This window comes from Musca autumnalis, unplaced genomic scaffold, assembly GCF_047663935.1.
Source record: "Musca autumnalis isolate F117 unplaced genomic scaffold, ASM4766393v1 scaffold_1, whole genome shotgun sequence".
In the NCBI taxonomy this organism is placed as follows: Eukaryota; Metazoa; Arthropoda; class Insecta; order Diptera; family Muscidae; genus Musca; species Musca autumnalis.
This window is the reverse complement of record NW_027411644.1, coordinates 252,333,597-252,353,469: the sequence shown is the minus strand read 5'-3', so window position 1 is coordinate 252,353,469 and position 19,873 is coordinate 252,333,597. Positions and strand designations below refer to the sequence as shown.

General features: G+C 33.9%; 1 protein-coding gene across 3 annotated transcripts in view; it reads right to left on the bottom strand.

Annotated features, from left to right (window-relative positions):
* The window catches only part of sba (six-banded), a 762,450-nt gene that overhangs the window by 628,565 nt on the left and 114,012 nt on the right, over nucleotides 1-19,873 (bottom strand). The window lies entirely within an intron of this gene.

The window sequence follows — 19,873 nt, the reverse complement described above, 5'->3', positions numbered from 1 at the left end:
TCAGTGTCCACATGAGATAAAACAGCTATACAGATATCAGTGCTAAATTTCTATGAATATCAGTATGATTTAAAGTGCTTTATATCTCGTTGAAGTTGAGAGATTTCAATATGGAAAATTTGACACAAGATAAAGCAGAGAAAAAATTGAAACTGCTAACTCAGAAAACGCATTTTGTGAGTTATGCCACTCTCTGAGTAATTGAGCGATATGTACATATTTTATTAATATGTATAATTTATTAATCACATTTAACCTTCATAATAACTTTTTAATTGAACTGCACAAAAGCGCATGACAGTTTCTATTGGAATTTATATGCATAGTTTATTGTTTTTTTTTTTTTTTTTTTTGTTCAATTTTATTCACTTTTGATTTTTTATTTCCTCGTTCGTTCCAGTCAGTCGTATTTATTTTTTATGTGTCGAATAACAAATTACAGACAACAAAAGTAATAAATAAACTATATAAACGGATACAATGTATCATTTATAGTTTTCAACGAACAAGTACTAATGGAAGTGAGTTGGACTAATGCGAATCATAAATACTCTTTATAACGGGTATGAAATTATACTTCTAAAATAATGAATGACTCTTAAGAGCTTATATTCTTCACGTCAAGGGAATTAAAGTAAGTGTAGCATTCAGTGGGATGATGTAGGAAATGGCTTTAACATGGTAAAGGCTAGAGCTTATCACGGCCCCTCCTTCATCTCAAGTATACACTGACCTCTCCGTGGTGTCACCTGGTAGCTGCCTTCAACACATGTTAAAGGTAATGAGCTAAAATGTTCCGCGCGTTCACCCATGCACGCAGAGAAAAACTAGTTTTCGCTTTTGTTGGAACAAGAATATATATTTTTGTTCCAACAATGTATTTGTTTTGTTCAAGCATTGTAATTGCAAATCCAAAAATACAATCTTTGCACCAAACATAAAAAACAAAAACAACTTTCGAAATATTGTAAAAATACCGATGGTAAGAACTATCATAATCAGAATGTTTACAAAAAATATTATCTGTCCAGAAAACCTGTTACTGAAATTATTGACTTGATTGTATATAATTCTCATATACACTTTCCACATAATGTTGGTATAAATGTCACGTATAATATTACAAATATTGAACACAATACATGGTCAAGTTTTGCTGCTTTAACTGACAGCAAAGACAAACAGAACTACTTCATAGAACTCATCCAATCACCAATCACAAGATAAGAATATAAAAAATAACAAATATGACTCATATTTTTTCTCTGCGTGTGAAAACGTTAAAAACTTAGCTTGGGCTAGTAACCCATAGCTGCAAAAAGCAAAACACTATGAAAAAACAAAGAAGAAGAAAAACAAACCTCTATATAGCTGCAAATCCTCACCTGGAATGATCGCTCTCTTATAGAGAAGGTGCAGTTTGCGCATTGATAGATGTACTTGAAACCTACAAGGCCGATATTATTGGCATCACAACAACACCTGAAGGTGATGTACTGTATTATACACGCAGAGAAAAAATATTTCACGCTTTTGTTGGAACAAAAATATCTATTGTTATTCCTTCAATTTATTTGTTTTGTTCAAGCTTTGTTCTTGGAAATCCAAAATTACCATCATTTGCTCCAAACATAAAAAACCAAAACAACAACCAAAATTCCGCAATATTGTAAAAATCATTAACAATACCGATGGTAGGAACTATCATATCATTTTGTCATACAAAAAAAACTCACCAAAATTGTTTTTTCACCACCACGACATCAAATGCCGAGAGAAGAGAATAATATTGTCCAGTTGACAAAGACTATTGTTTGGTAATTTCTACGTGTCGTTTACCGAGACGTGTAATTTTGGAAAATATGTGGTAACATTGATGATTTTCACTCATGATTTCGCAAAAACATTGCCACATATAAGTGCTTTACAATTTTTAACACATTGACAGCGATCAACCAGGCAAAATCCATGGTGTAACACGGCCGTTTTTGACCCGATAACGTTACCTGTGGGTTGAAATTATAAAATTTTGCTTACACGGGAGTTATCTATGAACTTGTAGATAACTACGCGTAGAAATTACGGGCATTATAGGGTAAAGTCGCTATTCGTTGAATATTTTTATACCCTCAACATTTATGCTAACGAGGGTATATAATGGTTTTAGACCCCAAGTATGTTTGGACGAAATCCTTTTCAGACAATTTGAAGTAGATTTAGCAATGTCCGTCCGTCTGTCTGGTTGACTGGTGCGCACTATAACTCTCGAACGGATGAACCGATTTGGTCCAAAATTTGGCTTTCGTAATATTTTGTCCAAACTTAGTTTAAGTTGGAAGATAGGTTATATCGGTCAACTCCTTCCGGTACCTCCCCCACAAAAGTTCAAAAAGTTCGGAAATTCACTGCCCCCCATACGATGGTACAAGTTTCATCAGGGGCAAGTCCATACTTCCTGAAAAAATAGTCTGAAAGGTGCAACCCCTAGGACACGGTGTGTAGTGGATGAAGCGCGAGATAACTCTCGAACGGATCAACCGATTTGGTCCAAACTTTGGACTGCGTAAAATGTTGTCCAAACACAGTTAAAGTTCGAAGATAAGCCATATCGGTCCACTCCTTCAGGTAACTCCCCTACAAAAGTTCAACATTTGTGTCTAAGTGCAGTTCGAAGATCCTTTGGAAATGTACGAGGGATACTAAAAAAACCTTCTGGCCTAGGCAACCAGGTGTCATTTGACGTTTTTTTTTTGGAAAGTTTGACAGTTTTTAGCCTAGGCGTACTCAGGTCAGTTTGACATATGACCATGTGTTGGGTTGTTTAAATGACTTGAAAAAATAACTTTGCGAAAAAAATGGAATTTACTTGTGAACATTTTCGTCCCATAATTTTTCACAAATTTCGACGTGGATAATTACGGCAAGGGTGCATCGATCAAACTAAATCTTTGTATGTCGATAAAGGGCCATCCTTTAGGACTATGAACGCGGCGGACATTCGCTAAAAAAACGAAGGTCGTAAGGGTCGTAAAAAACGGCCGTTGTGTCAGAAAAAAATTAAGCCGTGTGTGAACGGATAATCCAAGATCGCCAAGTTAAATACGTGAGATAGAGACATCCTTGGGCATTTATTCCACCAACTAACATTCGATATTGCATGAACACCAGGGCCCTATTCCTCGAAACAACTTATCGCTTTTCATTTTGCATTTATCAAAAAGTAGTTATTTTGAAAAGTGATAAGCTTTTTTTGTTCCACAAAATTACTTTTCAATTTCCCTTGCACTTTGTCTATCACTGTTCTTTTAGCACAGTTGTTGTGCTCTCTTGCTCAATTTTTCCGCCATATTGGTAAGTCTCTCAGTACTCTTGCAAAGTGTGAATGATATTTGTTCCACAGAACGTTTTATCATCTTTGCATTATTTTTTACTTGGCAATAATAAATAAGACATGTAAAATTGAGACGAGCGAAAAAATGAAAAGAAACTGATATTATTAAAAGTAAATAAAATAAAATAAAATAAAATAAAATAAAATGAAATAAAATAAAATAAAATAAAATAAAATAAAATAAAATAAAATAAAATAAAATAAAATAAAATAAAATAAAATAAAATAAAATAAAATAAAATAAAATAAAATAAAATAAAATAAAATAAAATAAAATAAAATAAAATAAAATAAAATAAAATAAAATAAAATAAAATAAAATAAAATAAAATAAAATAAAATAAAATAAAATAAAATAAAATAAAATAAAATTAAATTAAATAAATTAAACTAAATTGAAATAAAATGAAATAAAATAAAATAAATTGAAATAAAATGAAATAAAATAAAATAAAATAAAATAAAATAAAATAAAATAAAATAAAATAAAATAAAATAAAATTAAATAAATAAATAAATAAAATAAAATAAAATAAAATAAAATAAAATAAAATAAAATAAAACAAAACAAAATAAAATAAAATAAATTAAAATAAAATAAAATAAAATAAAATAAAATAAAATAAAATAAAAAAAAATAAAATAATAAAGTAAAACAAAATAAATTAAAATAAAATGAAATAAAATAAAATAAAATAAAATAAAATAAAATAAAATAAAATAAAATAAAATAGAATAAAATAAAATAAAATGAAATGATGAAATGAAATAAAATAAAATAAAATAAAATAAAATAAAATAAAATAAAATAAAATAAAATAAAAGAAAATAAATTAATATGAAATAAAAATAAAATAAAATAATTTAATTAAAGATTAAATAATAATTAAATGAAATAAATTAAAATAAGATCAAAATAAATCAAATGAAGTAAAATAAAATAAAAGTAAGTGAAATAAAGTAAAGTAAATTGAAATAAAATAAAGTTAAAAAATAAATAAAATAAAATAAAAATAAGTGAAATAAAATAATCTAAAATAAAATGAAGGGAAATACAAATAAAATAAAATAAAATAAAATAAAATAAAATACAAAAAATTAAGCGAAATAAAACAAGTAAAAAGCGTTATGTTCGGCATAGAGTAATTAGTTTTCTTTCTCCACAAAGTGGAGAAGTTACTTGCCAAATTATAACTAGTCGTTCTAGAAATGTATCTAAAAACCTTAAAATAGCTGAAATCGGACGGTACTGCTATATGGAGGCTATAAAAAAAACGTAGACCTATATCCATAATTTTTTGTGGAGACGTTTCTTGGTGATTGACTGGTAATTCGGCCTGGACATGTAGCTAATAAGTTTTGGAAGCATATTATAACTAATTCGTTCTGAAAATGTAGCTAAAAACCTTAAAATAGCTGAAATCGACGGCACTGCTACATGGGAGCTATAACAAAGATCAACTTCCAACTTGATTTAAGACACGCGTGAACAGCATTTCATCCCCTATCTGTTGTAATCACGATGAGTTACAAATGAAATGACAAACCCAATATACCCTTCATATTATGGTGGAGGGTATAGTAATAAATAAAAATAGTCTCTCAAATAGAGTTTAGTCTAAATGTAAAATCGAGAAACATCGATTTGTGAGGTTGTTCGCAGGGTGGAAGTTCGGAATGGGGTTGTTCGTAGGGTGGAATTTTGGATAGTGAGAGTTCGAAGTAGGATGGTTTATTCAGAGGGTAGAAGTTCGGAAAAATCTTTACAATTTCTTGTCATAACCGTGTTTTCACAATTTCCGAACAAAATTTTGCTTTAACAATGTACATTGGCAAAGAGAACGTTTACCTCGCAAATTTAAGGCAAACTTATCAAAATTTGATCTGCAAAATCAAAATGCAGAGTTTTCTGTGGAATGAAAGAGCAAATTTTTTTTGCAAAATCTAAGCAAAATACGCTTTGCCGTTACAACTTTTCACTTAGCAGAATTAACGTTTGTGGAACAGAAATCAAAAAAAGAGCTACATTTTTGTGAAAAGTAAGCAAACTCACTTTATAATTAGCAACTTATCACTTATCAAAAAATAATGGTTCTGTAGAACACTTAACTTTGAGCATTGTCAAAAATATTGATAAGTGCAAAATGAAAAGTTGATAAGTTGTTTCGTGGAATAGGGCCCAGGTCGCAAAAATGCATTTTTCTTGCTAGATCCAGCAAAATTGGTCAATTGCTCAAAAAAGGGCTCTCGTGAATTAGTACAAAGAAATTGTGAATAGAAACAATCGCGGTGCTTCAAACGGCATTTATAGGATCGTCGCAGATGACGAATCATGGATCTTTGCTTAGAAGCCCGAAACAAAACATGAATCGACCGTTTGAGTCTTCGAAGTCGAAAGTTGGTCAAGGAAGAAGAGCTTCGAAGCAAATGTTCACCTGTTTCTTCTGCCAAACTTACCGTGTGGCGACTCTACAGCTTCAGAAATGTAGGACAGTTAATTCTGAGCTTTACACTGCAATTTGTTTGCCTAAAGTCTCCTGAGAAATTCGAAAAACGAACAAGAGAAGACGAATCGTTCTGCATCATGACAATGCGAACTCTCACACATGGATTCAAGCCAACGCCTGTTTGACCGGACAAAACGTGGAATTGATGGGTCATACGCCGTTCAGCCCTACTTGGGATCCAGTGACTTCATTTAATTCCAAAAAATCAAGAAAAAAAGGCGTGGTCAACCATTTTCTTCGCCAGAAGATGTTGTAAAAGCGTTCAAAAACCATGTTTTCGAGGTGTCTCAATCAAGCCACTGTAAACAACCAACATATGGTCATATGTCAAACTGACCTGAGTACGCCTAGGCTAAAAACTGTCAAGCTTTCAAAAAAAAAAATTAAATGACACCTGGCGACACTGCGATTTGCCTAGGCCAGAAGGTTTTTTAGTACCCCTCGTATACCAATGCTGTTCGTTATGGTCCTGTTTACAGCGATATTATGTTTTCTGTGGACTAGTCCATGCTTCCTGACATACTGGTCCAAAAGTTATAACATGACCCACTGAAATTACAAGTGGTCGCGATATCTATCGAAAGGATATGACTCCCAAAATAGGAACCATTTCTATAATGGACTATGTTGCTCCATTCCTTGAAGTACCTCCTCTGCAACACGTTTGAACTTTAATCCTAATCCATATTTTCGTCGGCAAGTTCAAAAAAGGCCACAAAATACTGAAAAGATCCTAAATACATTCGATCAGACCGTAGATGACAGTTTCAATTCACATAGGCTGAGGGTATATCGCTGTCGGCAAAGCCGACTGATACTATTTTACTTTTTGTATTAGTTGATCTACTATTCGTGTCAATAAATAAATTCAAAATAGAAACATTTATTTGCCTGCTCTCAATTGTCAAGACGTAGTTTATTTTGTATTGGCATATATGCCTTTAGGCTACCTCACAAGTGCAACAACCAACTCTGTAATGTAAATATTCAAGTGTTAATATGTCGCCACCTTTGTTCGATAAACGACTCAGGAAAATATCTAATGGATTTGAAAATGTAAAATATTATTCTTCATTTCATGCCGAGAAATATTTTTCTGGCTTTGTTTTGAGTGTTTTGCATTCTGGCAACAATTAGTATTAGAAGTGACCGTTACATTTAGAGATCAGTATCATATTATACGCCTCTGGCATAAATTACAAAAACAATGCAGCATATGTATGTAAACAAATTCTACATGGTCGTAACATCAAAACCAGTTACCTAAAATAGATATACGCGACTGTTGAAATAGTAGAGTGGGTCAGTAGAATTATTCCGAAACAATAATCTCAGATATTGAAATTGGTACTAATGACATATTGAGGGCGAAGTACATATTTAGTAATGTTTTGAATCAGTTCTGTTGTCTATTGATATTTTGATTTTATACTTCATAACAACGATATTTCCATTTACATATTTGTAAATGAGATTCGTGACAAATACTTTGCTACGACTCCATCTATTATTGTTTTTTATTTCAACAACAGCAAAACTAATAATAAAATTATTCATTGCATATTCATATTTGTTGATTTGCAAAATTACTTAACAATTTAATTATGAATTGTATTTTGATCGAGGGGCTCAAACAGTCACGGTTGTTTGGATTTTTTCTATAGTTTTTACTATTTTGTTTTTTTTCGTTTCAAATACTTGAAGTTAACTTTTGTGTGTGTGAATTCATTGGAGTGTTTAAACGACCGACAAAGTGTTGAGTTATGAAAATGTAAATTTTTCAATTGTTTTTCAAAATGCAGTGAATACATTTTTTTAGTTTCTTCGGATAGCTAAAATTACTGTAATTATGATTGGTTTGTTCACTTTCAGTTGCATGCAATAAATTAATTGATAGAATGGACAATGTTTCAGCTCAAAGCCTGAGGCGGCACAAAAAAAAGAATCATGACTATAATATGGGAAAACCAATTTTCACATAAACTAAGGTAACGAATTGTTTACAAATCTTACCAAATTACATATAGTTTGTTCAATCTTACCTGAAAATATAAACAAAATATTTGTTTAAATAAATATTATACAATAGAAAACATGAAAGCATTTAATTGTATAGTTTTTTTTAAGGTAGGGAGTTACATGTGGATAGCATGTTTTTGAGAAATAAATAACTCTTTAAGAGATTCTACAAAATAACTCTATCAGACCCTCCAAAAATAGATGACCTAAGTCTTAAATAAGTAGAATATCAATGATAACCATATTTTCTTTTTTACATGTAAAGCTCATTGATCCAGGAAAACTTTCCCCATTGTCCCTTCTGTGATTTTTTTGGGAATGTTTTTTTGCAATTGTATTACAGCAATATGATACAAATAGTTTGAAAAATATTTGTCTTCTACTGTAACAACAATTATAATGGTGGACTTATACTTGCATTTGCTTAAGCATTTGTAATTGTAATTACGTTAATCGCTTTACAATATAAATTATTTTATAATCTGGTAGCATTTACTTTATTGCTATTGTTTATTTCTTTAAGATTTAATCGGGTAATTATTCAAACATGTTTTTGACATTTTACGATGCATTGAAGTGTGGGCGTTTCATGTAAAACAAAAAACTCGTGGTGTGTGTAATAAAGGAAGGTAGTCAGCGAGTATTAAAATTAGTTAATAAATTGTTAATGTAATTACTCAATAAATTGTAAATAATAAATTCTTGCAGTGTAAAGTTCCTTTATGAGAATCAATTTTCTTGATCTGGTCAAAGTTGATTAATAACACTGTACAACACAAAAAATAATTACAGGTAAAATCGGACAGATTAAGAAAGAGAACCGGAAAATAAAAGACACGAGTATCGGGATTTTGAAAGTTTACGTCGGGAGGTAACATAAATAGGGGATTCAATATTTCGCTTTGTGAACTGTTTTGGAAATATTCCTCGTAATCCCTGCATTTTAGGTATATGGTGTCTTTGGCAATATTATATTTTTGTGGAATATGTCAACCCTCTAACGCCTCGCTAAAGTCTTTTAAGTCCCGTTTTTAATAAAGTTTTTAAATCTTCTTTAAGCGTGGTTCGCAGCGAGTTCATATATTCCACAAAAATGTCCGCCACTTATTTTAAGTTTCAGAATACGCCAAAACAGATAAATCTAACCTAAGGGTAGAAAATGCGAAAAAATAAAAACTCATTTTAGGGTTAAAGACGTACCTTTTTCGAATTGGTGGCAGATTTTCTAACAAAACATCATGTTAGAGAGAAATATTCTATATAAAATTTTAATATAACACTATGCAACCCTGAAAATGCAAACAACTTCTAGTATGCATTTTTTGAAAGTACATATTTAGACTACAAAAAACCCTAGTAGGGTTTTGTCCTGTCAGATCCAGTTCGGATTTTATGGCCTCATCTAAACCGGACTAAAACTACACTTTCTTGCATTTATCGGAATAGGAATTGGCCTTGCTGCCTTTGTAGCCCTAAACTTGTAGAACTTATCTGTTGAAAAAAACACATAAGAAAAACTCCATCTATAAAATATAGAAAATTTTACATAATTGCTGAAATTCTGGTCAGTATCGGCTAAACAATTGGGAGTTGAACCAAGTAACCTTTTGCAAAAATCTTCCAAATAAAGTTCTCAACAATTCTTTAGATCATTCTGAAACTCTAAAATGCTTACTTCATGTTGTTTCAGTGGTATTTTGAATCATATCTTTCACAACACGTATTTCAAACACAGTTCACACCAACAGTTTATTCTCGCATTTCGGATTTCACTGCATTATTGACATTTTTATTAAATCGTCGTTGAAAAATGCAACAATGGATGTTGACATTTTTGTTTTTATAAAAGCAAACATGGTCAAAACATTTTTAACAAAATTTCTGAAAACTATTTTCAAAGAGAGTGCAAAAAAATGTTGTCATATGCCTAGATTTTTACCTCTATCTGGGCAACACCGTTAGAGACTAGTATAATATAGGGCAAGCCTGGGCAATACAGTACTTTCCATATGTCATACGCTTGTTTGTACGTACTCTAGACATAACAGTTAATGATTTTTCAAAAATTAGAAATTTCTAGCCAAATTGCCTACAAAGGGACACTAATTACGATCATGCCAAAATTACGTCAGGAACATAATTTGTTCTATCGGAATCAATGGAAAAACTGCTGACAACGATAGGGAACCATTTATTCCACCATTCTGATTACCAAAATGGCATAAAAAGCGAACATTATTAATCAACTAGCAGACCCCGGTCCGCGTTGCTGGCCGCCATAATGAGTTTTACTGACAACTTTTTATCGACTTTATGCTTGACAATTCAAAAATAGGTATTTTCTACCTCACTTCTTCGGTCCATTGTCAAACCGAGAAGGCTTTTAAATTTATCAACAGATTTTGTCTGTAAACTTTCTTTTCTCTTTTTCGCCAATTTGTGAATTTTAGGTTTTATTATCGTCCATGTCCCTGTCTTTATCCTAAAGCGTTCTAATTATAAAAGTTAAAAAACGGTTAAATCGAATTCTCCCGCTTATTGAGACTTATATGTTTTAGCTTTTCATGGCTGATGGGCCGTTGAACCTCACCATTTAAGTACATTTGTAAATATATAGTTTTTCTTGATCGGGGGCGCAACCATCGTTGTCTCGAAAACTAATTTGCAACCCGATGCACTCATAAGTTTAGCAAATATAGCGATAATAAAATTATAGGCCCCGAAATTCGTCTACAAATATATATAGCATTTTGGACCACGGGACATTCCTAAAAATTTTCTGAAAATTAGGTTCAGTAGTTTTGGAAAAATAATGTTTTTGAAAAAGTGGGCGTGGTCATCAGATATAACATATTAAAAGAGTAGGCCTGGGCCGGTATTTTGGCTCCAAATATGTACCTAGGGTGCACACAACTTCATTGCCTACCAAAATGTATGCTGAAACCGATATAATCATAAGTTTGGCTTATACATATAGCGTTTAACAGAAAGGCATGGGAAAGGTACCCTACCTCTTCCGAGATTCATAAAATATACATAACAACGGCAAACATTGAGCTTTTGCTGCAAATTTTATGAAAATCCCTTCAGTAGTATTGGAGTTGTGATATATTAAAATAAAAACAGGCGTGGTAGGGCCTACTGGGCCTAAAGAAGTACCTAGATTGTAGATTAATCCTTAAATTTTTAATCCGATACATGCCTAATTTTTGCAAATATAACGTTTTTTTAAAAATATCGCATAGGGGAGTTACCCCGCCCTTGGAATTCAATAAAATATGTAACCTGTTTTCGGGGGCGTGGTAAACTTTTCTTTCCAAAAAACCTAAGTTGGGTTATGACAGCATTTAATTTTTATTCATAAAGGTAAGGCGTTTTTTTTTTAAATATGTCCCCTTCAAAATTCAAGAAAATATGCCCGTACATTCCCTGACATTTTCAGTAGTTTTGTAGATGTAACATATTTTAAAAAGTGGGTGTGGTTAAGTCTTTGGATCCTAAAAAAGTGTGTAAGGTCGGAGTCACAACCACAATTGTCTCGCAAATTAACTTCCAAATAGATACATTCGTAATTATTGTAAATATAAAATTTTTAAAAAAGTAGGATATATGAGAATTACCCTGCCCCTTCCGAAATTCAACTGAATTTGTAGCCTATTTTAAGCGGGGGCCATCCCTGTACATTCTCTGACAATTTCAGGAAAATCGGTTCAGTAGTTTTTTGTAGAAAAGATAAAAATTGAAAATTGAAAAAAATTGGCGTAAAAATTGCCCTGGTCAAATTTTCTTTGCATAAAAACCCAAGTCGGGTTATGCCACACATTTTACAGAAAATGATCGAAATGAATGATCGAAATCGGTCCAGCCGTTCTCAACTGATGTCATAACGACATTTGATTTTTATTTATAAAGATTTAAAAGTTTAGACAAATCGCGATTTTCTTGAAAATCCCTTCAGTAGTTTTGTAGGTATAACCTAATTAGAAAGTGAGCGTGGTCGGATCTTAAGTCCCAAAATAAGTACGTAAGGTTGGAGACACAATCGCCATTGACTCGCAAATAAATTCCGAAACCGATACATTCGTATTTGTTGCAAATATTGCATTTTTACAAAAATAGGGCATAGGGGAGGTACCCGCCCGACCCGAAAGTCGAAAGATATGTAGGACCAACCCTGTACATTTGCTAAAAGTTTCAGGAAAATCGATTCAGTAGTTTTGTAGATGTAACATATTTAAAAAGTGGGCGTTGTCCAGTCTTTATGCCCCAAATAAGCACGTAAGGTCGGAGACACAATCGCCATTGACTCGAAAATTAATTTTGAAAGCGATACATTTGTAATTGTTGCAAATATTGCATTTTTACAAAAATAGGACATAGGGGAGGTACCCCGCCCGATCCGAAATTCAACCAAATATGTAGCCTATTTCAACGGGGGGCCATCACTCTACGTTCCCTGCGTTCAGGAAAATCTGTTGAGTAGTTTCGTAGATATAACATATTTATAAAAGTGGGCGGAAAAGTGGGCGTGGCCAATTTTTCTTTGCATAAAAACTTAAACTGGACTATGACTAACATTTCCACAAAAAATTATCCAAATCGCTCCAGCCGTTTTCAACTGATTTAATTACCAACAAACGACAATTGAGTTTTATATATAAAGATTTTTGTGGTGCATCATTTTTAATGCTCAATTTAAGAATGCCCATTTTTTGATTCCCGGTAAAATTTTAGTATAACGGTACTGTAAACGGAAAATTGTTGTATGCAATCTTAAAGACAACTTTTCAGCCTACAAATTCATTTTTCCATTTGTTAAAAAATCTCAACTCGTTTCCAAGTTATCGACGTTTAAATTTTTTATTTCAGGATGCATCATTTTCAGTGACAGTCACTGTATGTCGTTTAAGTGGATCCATATATTTATGTATATCGGTGAATTCTTCTGGTATAACCCAATTACATGTTAAGATCAACTTGAAGGGCGATCGGAAGACTGAGGCGAATAGTACATTTGTTCACATAGCCAATCCTCTTCAAACGTCAACCTCACCCACTGCCTACTTGTGCCTTGGTTTCCTCTGTTCAAGCAAACAAGGCTCTGGTGACTGTCAATTTGACGATTTTTGGGCCAAAAATGAAAAATGGCGATTTGATTTTATGGTGTAAAATGACGATTTTTCTTACTTACTTAGCTGGACCATTACAGAACATTTGTTGCATAGGCTGAACTAAGAAAAGAGCTCCATTTCTCTCTGTTGCTTCGCACTCTGGAATACCGCGCCTTTTCATCTCGTCATCCACTTGTTTGCGCCATCTATTCCTTGGCCTGCCAATTATGCGTGCACCGCCAAGCGGTCCGTATTTATACGCCTTTTTAGCGGGTTCATCATCGCTCATTCTTATGATATGGCCTAGCCAACGCAATCGATGCATCTCGATACGTTTAACAATATTGATGTCGTTGTATAGCAGATACAGCTCGTGGTTTATGCGACGTGGATATTCACCGTCAACGCAGATTGCTACGTAGATCTTTCGAAGAATTTTTCTCTCAAACACACCAAGCACTGCCATGTCTGCTTGCGCAAGTACCCAGGCTTCGGGTAGTATCAGTGTTTTGTAGGGCACGGGTAGTATCAGTGTTTTGTAGGGCGTTATTTTTGTTTGACCAGATGTGGCTTTGTTTTTAAACTGCTTACATAAACCAAAGTAGCATATGTTGGCCAATACAATTCTTCTTTTTATTTCACAACTGACGTCGTTTGTTGTGTTTACGGCGGTGCCGAGGTATACGAAGTCGTTTACTACCTCAAAATTATAGGAACCAACTTCCACGGTTGGTCCGAGCTCAATGGACGCATTGCGCGTCGATACCATCAACTTGGTCTTCTCACCGTTTACCGCCAGAACCACTTTAGCAGATTCTCCTTCGACCTTCAAAAAGGTATCAGTTACTGCTTTTACTGATCGGCCCATGATGTCTATATCATCACCATAAGCAAGTAACATGTGACTATTGGTGTAGATTGTGCCACTTATTTTGACGTTTGCCTCTCGTATAACCTTTTCAAGCAGGATGTTGAAGAGATCACACGCGTTCTTCCTGCCAGATGGTGCTAACTAGCTGATGCATACACGTTATCAGCGCGTCGCCTCCGGTTTTAAACATCTCGGCTGGTAAGCCATCGGCTCATGCAGCCTTATTATTCTTTAGCCGATTTATTGCTGTCTTTACCTCATCTTGGCTGGGCGGTATACATTTAATACCATCTTCTGGGATGGGGACTGTGGTATCTTCGTCGTCTTCGCTGCTATTGGATACTAACAGTTTTGAAAAATTTACTTTCTATATCCTGAGTACACTATCTGTATCAGTTACCAAATTACCTTGCTGATCTCTACAGGAGGATGTGCCTGTACCAAAGCCATCAGTTTGATGCTTGACTCTTTGGTAGAATTTTCGGACTTCATTCTGGCTCCTGTACAGCTCGATTTTTTCATACTCCCGCTCTTCCATCTCTCTCTTTTTCCTACAGAAAAGACGTTTTTCCTCTCTCCTTTTCTCCCTGTATCTCTCTCGTGCGCTACGCGTTGCTACGGATTGTAAAGTAGCCCTATATGCCGCATTTTTCTCTTCGGTGGCAGCGCGACACTCCTGATCATACCATGGATTCCTTGATGGAGGTCTCTGGTATCCAGGTATGGATTTTGCGGCTGTTTGCATGGAGTGGGCAATGCTTTGCCATTGCGCTGATATGTTATCTGGATGAGGAGTGCTTTGATTAAGCAATTGGGCTAGTTGAGTGGAATATGCTGTGGCTATCTGTTGTGATTGCAGCTTACCGATGTCTAACTTTCGTGTTGTGTCTGTTCGTTTGCTACGTTTAAGCGGGTGCGTACCTTTTGCGCCTCGGAACGATCGTACATCCAACACGCTCGATGAATGTCTTCCATCCATCACAACATGATCAATTTGATTTCTTGTTTTCTGATCTGGAGACAGCCAGGCGCCCTTATGAATATCGAGATGATTAAATCTGGTACTGCTAACTACCATGTTTTTTTGCAGCTGCAAAGTCTATCAGCCTCATACCATTATCAGATGTTTCACTGTGGAGACTGAATTTCCCGACTGTTGGGCCAAAGATATTCTCCTTTTTAATTTTGGCATTAAAATCGCCTAGAATGATTTTAATGTCATGGGCAGGGCAACGGTCATATGTTTCTTCTAAGCGCTCGTAAAATATATGTTTGGTCTGTTCGTCCTTTTCTTCGGTGGGAGCATGAGCGCAAATAAAACTGATGTTGAAGAATTTAACTTTTATTCGAATTGCAGCAAGTCTTTCATTCACGAGTGTGAAGCTGCAGACCAGGTGTTTTAACATCCGACTAACTACGAATCCGCAACCATACTCATGCTTTACGTCATGACAGCTATAATACAGTGCGTCACCTTAACGAGTTTCCCAATCCATCGTATTTCCTGTATGGCAGTAATATGGGCCTTGTACTTTTCAAGCACGTCTGCCAATGCGAAGACTGCACCTTCTCTATAAAGAGTGCGAACATTCCAGGCGCAGATTCGCAGATCATGGTCCTTAAAACGTTTTCGGGGTTCGTCAACTTTAGAAAGGTTTTTTTCTTTTCTTTCGTTTTTTCATAGTAGGCTGTTTTTTCTAGGGGAGGGTTACTAACCCGACGCCCAAACCCAAGTTTTTAACGTTCTTATGGCTGAACGCGCGGCACATGTTAGCTCACTACCTTTAACGGGTGTAAAAGGCAGTTCCCCAGGCGACACCACGGGGAGGTCAGTGTCCACTTGAGATGAAAGAGGGACCAAATAAATCCTGGGCTTTGCCATGTTAAAACCGGTCAGGACCGTTCCATCCCCTACGTCACTCACCGACAAATTTAAACACATCGTAATATTTCTTCCAGATAAAGATTGGGTTCGAATATAGACTATATCGGTACACTCCTTCGGGTACCTCCCACACAAAATTTGGTAAAAGTGAAGTTTGAGGACTCGACTCGGATCTATTTGAACTTTTTTGCAGAAGGTTGTTTTCAAGTTCCTTATTACAACGATAAACTTTTTTGAGGACTAAGTCTCAGATAAAAGCCCAAAAGCTCCAAAAACCCCTGAAAGATAATATTCATACGCCAACTAACAGACATTCTGAACCACAATCCACTTAAAAAATCTTTCGATGTGAAAGACACATACAGTCTTCGATGAAAAAAAAACCATTAACTGTAATATGAATGTAATATTGGAAAATTAATTTCTGGAGTAGAAGGGGGATAAAAAAACGTCAATTTGAACTTCACAAATGCAAAATTGCAATCTTGGATGTATAAATAGGGGCTCCAAATGGCGAAAATTGTCTAGCAACAACAACATATAATATGCCTGAGGATGTTAGCCTAACCAGCTAACGAAACGATCGTCGCATAGCGGTTGATGAGTGTGTAGGACTTCGCTAGATATCAATTTTTTCAATGTAATCTCCTTAGCTCATAAAGCTCGATTAATTAAATTAATCATACTCAAACTTTTTCAACAATTTCTTCCAAACTCAGTTTAAAGTAATTTAATATTTCAAGTTCTCTACCAACTAGAAGCTTGCTTACTAAAATGTGTTGGTACATATGTATACATATGTCAATGATTTGGTATAGGCCACATTCCGAGACAAACTTGTGATACAAAATCAATATATTTTATATACGGCATAGTTATTGTGTTTGCTTCTTTTATGGTCAGGTGACATAAAAATCTATATGGTGGCATAAAAATCTGAAATTTCTGAGCAACTTTGTATTTTATTTTTATGTAAAAATCTACATAAATTTATTCAATTCGCATATAATGGCATTACGCAGAAAATAAACAAGAAGCTCTATGAAAAACGATTCAAATTTAACAATAAAAGGAAATAAAATAAACATCGCCCTGAATAAACAGATTTTTGAACATCTTAAGACGCAATATTGTACACAATACACGTTGATAAAATAATTTCGAACAACCCTTAACTCTTTTTTATGACTTGTGTAAATCTAACAAAGTTTATTATCTCCAAACACTGAACTTGGAAGAAAATGTTTCTTTTATTAGAAAATAAACATGGAAATTCTATTACCAGTTTTTAACACGTCAAACAGGAAATTTCGATGAAGCTTTTGTTAAATGGGGTTGGTAACAAGGTAATCCTTCCTTTGAGCTATGGAGTGACGCAAAGAAGTTGCTAAACAATTCAATTTGCGGTGGTTAAATTGTGAACTTGTCTGAATAAATAATGTCTATCTATGGAGCTTTTGTTGTGGCATTTTATGAGATTTATTACTGCCGACATTGCGTAAAGGATATTAAGTATTTTATATTGTAGAAAGGTCGTCATTTGTGGTACCTGATCAGCTGCAGTTTATGTAAACTTGTTAGGGAAAAGGAATTTTGTAAATAAGTCGAAAGGGAGGAACATTTTAAGGAGTTAGTTATGGAACGTGGGACTATTTATCCTTAAATTATTAAGATTTTTCAAGATTTCTACAGAATTTTAATTCATAAAATTCCTGATCTCATAAACTATTTATTCTTTAAGTAATTGGAATATCAAATCAATTGAAAATCTCTGTGGAACTTCCATTTTGATCATCCATAGTTATTTTATTACATGACCTGATTCAAACCCCCCTTTTTCCATTTAATTACAATTTTCTCACGAAAGAGATAGCGCGTAAAACGATAAAAATTAAATCACTGTACAAATCATTGCCATCATAAAATTATTTATCTTCATGCGAAAAGCAACAAAAAAAACAACAAATGAAACTATATTACCACGCCCAAATAACCCATAATACTTCACATAAAAATCATGCCTAAGTAGATAAAGATTCATTGCCAGGCAATGGACAAGTCGCACTCGGTCGGTATCATCTTTGTCATCGTCATCACCATCAGCATCTACGCATTGGGGTTCAACTTATCCCACCGCCTCTGACAACCAGGCATATTCTGCAAATCAACTAAACACCATGGATGAATGGATGGATGACTGAATAAATGGGTGTTATTCACTTATATTTTGATTAAGACGAAGAAGATGACGAAGTAGGGGGGAAAGGAATAATGGAATATGCTGCATAAATTGCTTATATAAAGAAGAAAAGTACGCCAATTAAATACGCATACTTAGGCGACATCATCAGCAGCAACAACAGCAACAGTCGCAGTAACCCTTTTGAAAAGTTTTCTCATCATCATCAGTGAGCTTCAAGGGCACTATCGTAGGATACATTTAATGGGGTACTTAGGTTGTTTACAACATTTTTAGAGTCTTTGCATTGCGAAGATGATGGGCGATGCTATGCTAGTTTTAATGTCAACATTGTCGTAATAAGTAACAACAAGAAAATGTTCAACAAAATCATTTACCATGAACTTTATGTCCACCTTTTATATTTCTAGGTTCTGCATCATTTGCACAACGATGATGAACAGTGGTTTCGATCGGAAACATTAATAACAAACTAATATGAAGGGGATTTGGGTACCAAAATGGTGTAATGATAAGCATGTACCTGCCAAGTGAAATATGTGAATTTGATCGATTCTGTCTCGCAGACAGCGACTCCGTAAGCATATGTAAAAATTATCTTACTCCAAAACTGCGGTTTAAAAAATCAAAATTTTTTCACTGTGCCCAGGAGAAATACATGTTGTTGCAGTCGAGAACAAATGTTAATGTCAACAACATTGTTGTGAATGAAAATACAATCGTGAACATTGGGTGTGTTTGACGTATATGAAGGGAATGTCTAAATACGCATTCTATAAGGAAGCATCATCAGAAATTGCAAATCAGATTATGAGACGAAGGGGGCAAAAATAAACTATTAATGAAGTAGAATGCTATGAAGAAAAACAAAACATCCATGAGAAATGTAAATATTTTGTAAGTCGAAGATAAATTTTAATTAATGTTGAGACAAGAAGAAGGAATTCGATGCATACGAAAAAGAATTTAAGGAGTTTAACCAATGCCAATATAAACTATAATATATAAATAAATAAACTATAAAATATAACATTTAAAACTCAAAATATAAAATATAAAAAAATATGAAATATAAAATACAAAATATCAAAAAATAATATATAAAATATAAGATATAAAATATAAAATATATGATATAAAAAATATAAAAATATAAAGTATAAAATATAAATTACATATAAAATATAAAAAATATAAAATATATGATATAAAAAACAAGTGGGAAAAGCGTTAAGTTCGGTCGGGCCGAACTTTTTATACCCTCCACCACAAATTTCAGCCATTTCGGTGGATTGATGTGGCCACAACCTTCAAAATACCGAAAATCGGAAGTTACCGTTCTATGGGGGCTATATGATGGCGCGGACCTATACCTAAAAATTTCTGGGGGGGGAAGTTTTATATCCCCAACGAAGACTAAATACCAAATTTCAGCCATCTCGGTGTGATAATGAGGCCAAAACCTTCAAAATACCGAAAATCGGGAGATATCGTCCTATGGGGGCTATATCAAAACGTGGACCTATATAAACATTTTATGGTAGAAATGTTTCTTAGCCTCTGGAAACACAAAATACAAAGTTGCAACTGATTCTGTTGTCAAATGGGACTATATTAAAATGACGCGTACTTTTTATGTGGCGTTATATGGGGGCTATACCAAAACGTGGACCTATATAAAGCAACTTTGGTAGGAATGTTTTTTGGCCTCTGGAGACACAAAATACCAAATTTCAACCAATTCGGTGGTAAAATGGGACAAATATCTTAAAAATTCCCTAAACCACGACGACGCGTCACGCGTCATTTTGTATGGGGGCTATACGAAAGCGTGGACCTACATAGCCCACTTTCAATACCAAAAGTCCTACGTACAAATAATCGATTTT